Genomic DNA, 5,698 nt, shown 5'->3' with positions numbered 1-5,698 from the left:
TTCCCATCCCCCCAATTTCCCAATAAAAATCTTTAAAAAAAAAAAACAAAAAAAACAACAAAAAACTTATGTATCATGGAAGTAAAATTCTGGTACATTTGAACAAAATGAGATTTCTGGGATTTTCTAGTGATTGGTGAAGGTTTGTGCTTTGTGCCACGCTGTAAACATCACAGAGCTGAGGGACTAGCCTTCTTCAGTCTTTTTCATAGGGGTCCACAGATCCTGGGTTAGAAGGAGCCTCCCAATCTCCTAGACTGACTCATCTTACAGCTGGGGCAGCAGGCTCAAAGAGGTAGGACTTTCCCTCCACAGCCATTGAGGCTGCTGCTGGGGTGGATGAGGCGGGGCACAGGCTTAGTCACCCAGAAGAAGTCAGAGCAGAGGAGATGGAGAGGAGGAGGTGGAACCTCACAGAGGACTCCTGCCCGATCCCAGCTTCAGGCCTGTTAGTGCATACATCTGTCACTGAGGGGAGAGAGGAGGGGCAGGGAAGGGAGGTTCCTCTTGCAAAGGAATTGCAAGTCTCAAGGTCTGGTTTCTGCCATGAGCTTGCTGTGCAGCCTTAGGAAAGTCACTTAACCTCTCTGGGCCTACATTTAATTGTTGATAAAATGGATGTAACAGACCCATTTATTCATTTATCGGGCATGTATTGACAACCAAGTATGTGTTAGACACCAACCTGGTTGCTAGGGACTCTTTGGGGAGCAATGTAGGCACAGTTCTTGCCCTCAGTGTAAGGTGGAAGCTGAAAAGATAAACAGAAAATAAATGTGATGAGTGTGACTCTGGAGGGAAGATGAGGTACTGAGTTAGCACAAAGCAGGAGCATCTAACCTTGCCTGGGGTAGGATTGGGGCGGGGGTGGGCGGTGGTCAGGGGAGGTTTTCCAGAGGAGGTGTCATGGAGGCTGAGACAGGAAAGATAAGTGGAAGGTAATCAGGACGGTGGGTGTGAGGACCGGGACGCATTCATTGCCCCCTCCCCTACTCCTTCTAGAGTCACCTTCCTTTAGAACATGCTAGCAAAGGGAGGTTCTGTGTAGTCCCTCCTGGGAGGTCTGCTCAGAAGGGGAGACACTGCCTCCTAGAGCCCATCCTGGGACCCACCCCTCCCCTCCTCACATGTCTGCACACGATGTTGGATTTAACTGGCGGGTGGAGCACGTCAAGGGAATTACAGTGTTTGTGTCTGTGTGGGAGAGTATTTTTAAAGTCTGTGCTAAGTATGACTTGTCCACAGTCTGCAGGAAGCACCAAAAAGCTACGCCTTTCCCAGGGTCAGCTGGGAGTGCCCTGTGTTCCAGACTAGCTTCCCTGGCAGCTCCTCTTCTCTGAGCAGCTCTCACAAGTCCCCACCCAGTGACTGGCCTCACCCAGTGACTCCCCTCATAGAAGTCCTTGGGTGTGGAGGAAAGCCCCCCAGGGAAAGGGAAGGCACCCTTGAAAGACAGTAGGTTTAGGTCTTTGTTCCTCCAGTTCCCAGCTGGGCTTCGGGAGAGACAAGGGGGAGTCCCAGCGTGAAAGGTGGGCCTGTCTGGGGAGCTGCAAGTCATTTATCTGGGCTGGGGGGTGGGGGTGGGGCGTCTGGGAGGAGAGTGTGAGGCTGAGGGAAGACAGGCCAAGCCTACTGGGTGGCTGTGAGACAAAAATATAACAAGAGACTAGCTAATGTGCAGGGTGGTACCTCATAAACTTGAAAACACAGGGTACATGTGTTTCCTTGTAACTGTCTCTCTGCCCGGTCCCTTTGAACTGGCCATCTTCAAGAAGGCTCTGGCTATTTGGCTGTGTTATTTGGCATCTTCTTTGCATCTTCAGCTGCTTATGTTTCATGGCGAGGTTAGCAATTATTTTACCAAGGGAGCCAGAGGGGGAGGGGAAGGGGTAATGAGGCTGGGGGGACATGGAGCCTGTGACCTGGTTGTTTTGGTTGTCTATTGCCATGTAAGTAGCGGCTCCAAAGCAGAATGGCTTTAGCACAATGATCATTTTATTTGCCCATGATTCTGCAGTCAGGGCTAGGATGGTTGGGTCTTCTGCTGGTTTTGTTGTGGTCACTCTTGTGCATTTAGCCAGTGGGTCAGCTGGGGTCTGAGATCTGCTGGATGCTAAATGGTTGAGCTTTTCTCTCTCCATATAGCCTTAGGGCTTCTCCACATGGTCTCACCAGACTGCTACAGGGTGGATCCAGGCTTCCAAGATTGCAAAAGTGAAAGCTGCCAGGCCTTCTTAAAACTTAAGTCTGGAATTGGCCGGGAGCCACTTCCATTACGTTGTATTGATTAAAGTAAATCACAGGCCCAGTCCGGATTCAAGAGGAAAGTTCTACACAGGGTGCTAATACTAGGAGGTCACTGGGGGCCTCCAATGTCACAGGATAGCAGAATGGGTGGTAGAGATGGCAGCATATGTAAGAGACCTTATCTGCCAACTACTTTCTATGTGGGTCTCACAGTCTCATCTCTAGCTTCATAATCTTAACAACTTTCATATCAACCTAGCACCTTCAAATCATTTTTAGGATATATCATGTGTGGAGAAAGTGGTCAGTTGCCCTTTGCTTCCCATTAATTGGTGCATGAATGCCCTACTCCCACACAGACACGTCTCTCCGTTCCCCTAATCACACTCTTGGTGTCCTGCCTGGGCTCCTGTCTATCTAGCAAGGACATCAGATAACAACCATAGCTTAGGTCAAAGAGTGATGGTGGAATTTCAGGCAGAGTGAGGCTGTCAGGGAGAGTGAGACAAGTGAAAGGTTTTCCCTGCCTCTCCAATCACAGCAGGTCATTCATTCCATCCATCTGTGATGGCCAGGCCCGCGGAAGATGATTGCGAGGACTATTTCCTAAGCACTGTGTCCTTGCAAGTGTTGGGTCAGAGGGAAGCAGAAAGGAGAGACAACCTTGAAATGTACTAGTGCAGAGGGTAAGAGCCTCTTTTCAGAGGAATTCCTAAGCATAACAACTTCGATGAAGTCACCTGCTGAGAGCTCATGGCCACTGAAGCAACCCTTCCTGAGAATATTTTGAGCCGTTGCATGCTTATCAGTTTGACTATAAAAATAATTTTAAAAAAAAGTTGTTCATATTATTTATTATATGGCTCTTATTAGATGCCAGGCACCATTCTAAGTGTTTGACATACATTGGCTTACTCATATTCCCCACAATAACCCTGTGAGGTAGCTACTGTCTTCATTTTACAGATGTGGAAACTGAGGCTCAAAGAGAGGTTCAGTAGCTTTACCCCAAGCCCCTTGGCTGAAAGCAGCAGAGCCGGGTTTGAGCCCAGGAAGCCTCCCTTTGGAGCCTGCATCTTAATCACTGGTTATGTTGCTTTAAGGAGCCCTTGTGTTGGGCCTTAACCTTATTAAGGAACCTGGCTTTTTTCAGCCCAAAGTAGGGCTCTTTTAAAATCCTACACCTGAGCAGGAGGGCTGATGCTTCCCATCATAACCCCACTTTGGAAAAGTCGCTGCTTTGAAGAATCACCTGATTAGGAAGTTGTTCCAGGGTTGACACTTCTGTTCTCAAACCAGTTTCTCTTTTTCTCTTTCTGTATTGTATAGGTAATAATTATATACACGTTACATATACACATGTGCATATATCAAGAAACACAAATGTGTGTTTGTATTCCTAACTCAGAATATTTTGACTAACGGGTATGCAAAATAACATGATAAATAGCTCTTGGAATTAACCAATAAACATAGGAAGAATTTCCCATCTAGCTCAGCAAACACAATAATCCCTATAAATACAACTTTCGTTACTTAAATAAATAAAAGAGAAGAAAAACCCCAGGGCATTTGACTTAACTGGATGGCTATTAACTGTTGCCAGATGTTGACCTATGGATTGACATTAAGTGTTGATGCACAGAGCAATTATAATTGCAATTAGCTACCTGCAAACATTGGGTATTTATCCTTTTTGAGCAGTAGTGGACATTGCAACCCCTGGACATTTTCCCTTGGTGGATATCTGCCTTTGGTGAGAACTGTCATTGATAGACATTAGGTGTTGATAAACATTAGGTATCAATGGACATTTGCTCCCTGGTGAACATTAGCTAACATGGAACATTAAGCATTGATGGGCAGAGCCCTATTAGCCCATGATGACCTCTATTGTTTTGGTGGATGTTAGGTGTGAGCAGAGGGTAGGCTTCTGCCCCCCATGAACTTGACAGTCTTGTCCAGAGAAACATTCTATGATCTGGCTTGGAGGCAGCTGGTGGGTGTGAGTATCTACGTCTCCATCTGCCCCCTCTCTCTGAAAGTCCTTTGGCCATGGCAATTTGGAGAAATCAGAGGGTGGTGTGGGTAACACCCATAGAAGGAAATTCCTGGGTTTGAAAGAGTCTAATCAGCTCCCTGAGCTAGAGGGGAATTGGATGACACACGAAACCACAGGCTCTCATCTGCTGTCTTGACTAACAGCCTGAGTTTTTGTCACTTCCTTCTCTGTAAATGGTATAATTTAAGCACACCAAGGCTGGCTTCATGAGCAGTGAGACCTGAGAAGAGGCCCCAGTGCACTTGATCTAATGCTCTTCTCTTGCCGTCTTGAAATTCTTAATAATTTTTGAACAAGGGGCCCTACATTTTCGTTTTACACTGGGTTGCACAAATTAGGCAGCCAGTACTGTCACACAGAATCCTGGCCACATGCTGTGTGACCTTGGGCTGCTCCTCTTTGGTCCTTGGTCTCCCCATCTGTGAAATAGGGCCAGGAGGGGGAGGACTTTGACCGTGACCTTTGGCTTTTCATGCTCTAGGATCTAGAATCAATTGATCTGATTAAAGATATTTAGAGCTGCATAACTTCTCCAGTTTGCCTTCAACAGAAAAATAAATGAAATTTCAGTGTTTTTTGCTTTCTCAGAGTATCTCTGCCCTTTCTGACATGTGGGATCTGCATGGCTGGCCCAGCCACTGAGGTAAGACAGGCAAAAATGAGGGACACATTGTCTGACAGATGAAGCCATCCAGGCCCAGGCTGGTTTCCTCATCTGTATGGTAACAATAACACTAGGAGCACTGGTTGGGAGGAGAAAATGACAGCATCCACACCAAGTCGAGAAACATGTGCCTACTAAATGGCAGCTGTATTATTAATGAAATGCAAAGAAATGTTGTTGACCCAGCCTGTGCCATGATGGCAAGCTGTGCCTTAGTTGTTTCTGCATCTCTAAAACTCAACTGACATGTGCATTGAAGGCCTATTTATTCCATGCCAGGCACACAGAGCAAAGATTCTGCAGATTGTTGTTCTGTAATGCTAAATCTTAAACTTTTATGAAATCCTTCAGTTCTGAGTCAGCTATCAAAATATGAGTCTAAGACTACATGGTTCCATCATCTAATTCATAATTCTATAGTTAAATGAGGGAGTTCCAGGACAGGCATTCATGGAGTGTCTATTTTGTGCCAGGCACTGGGCTCGATTCTTGACACACATTACTTCATTTACTCGTCATACAATCCTGTGGAGGGAGACACTGTCATCCCCATTTTCCAGGTTCAGAGAGGTAAAGGGACTTGGCCAGTCCCACAACTGGTTTGTGATGGGCCCAGGATGTTAACCGTTTTCTATGAACTCCAAAACAAATATTTGCACTCATTTCTATAATTCTGTAAGATTCGAATGACCCCATTCTTGGCCACAGGATTCCAGGAGGGAGGA

Source organism: Hipposideros armiger, unplaced genomic scaffold (assembly GCF_001890085.2).
Source record: "Hipposideros armiger isolate ML-2016 unplaced genomic scaffold, ASM189008v1 scaffold_132, whole genome shotgun sequence".
NCBI classification, from domain to species: Eukaryota; Metazoa; Chordata; class Mammalia; order Chiroptera; family Hipposideridae; genus Hipposideros; species Hipposideros armiger.
Note: the sequence above shows the minus strand (reverse complement) of the source record.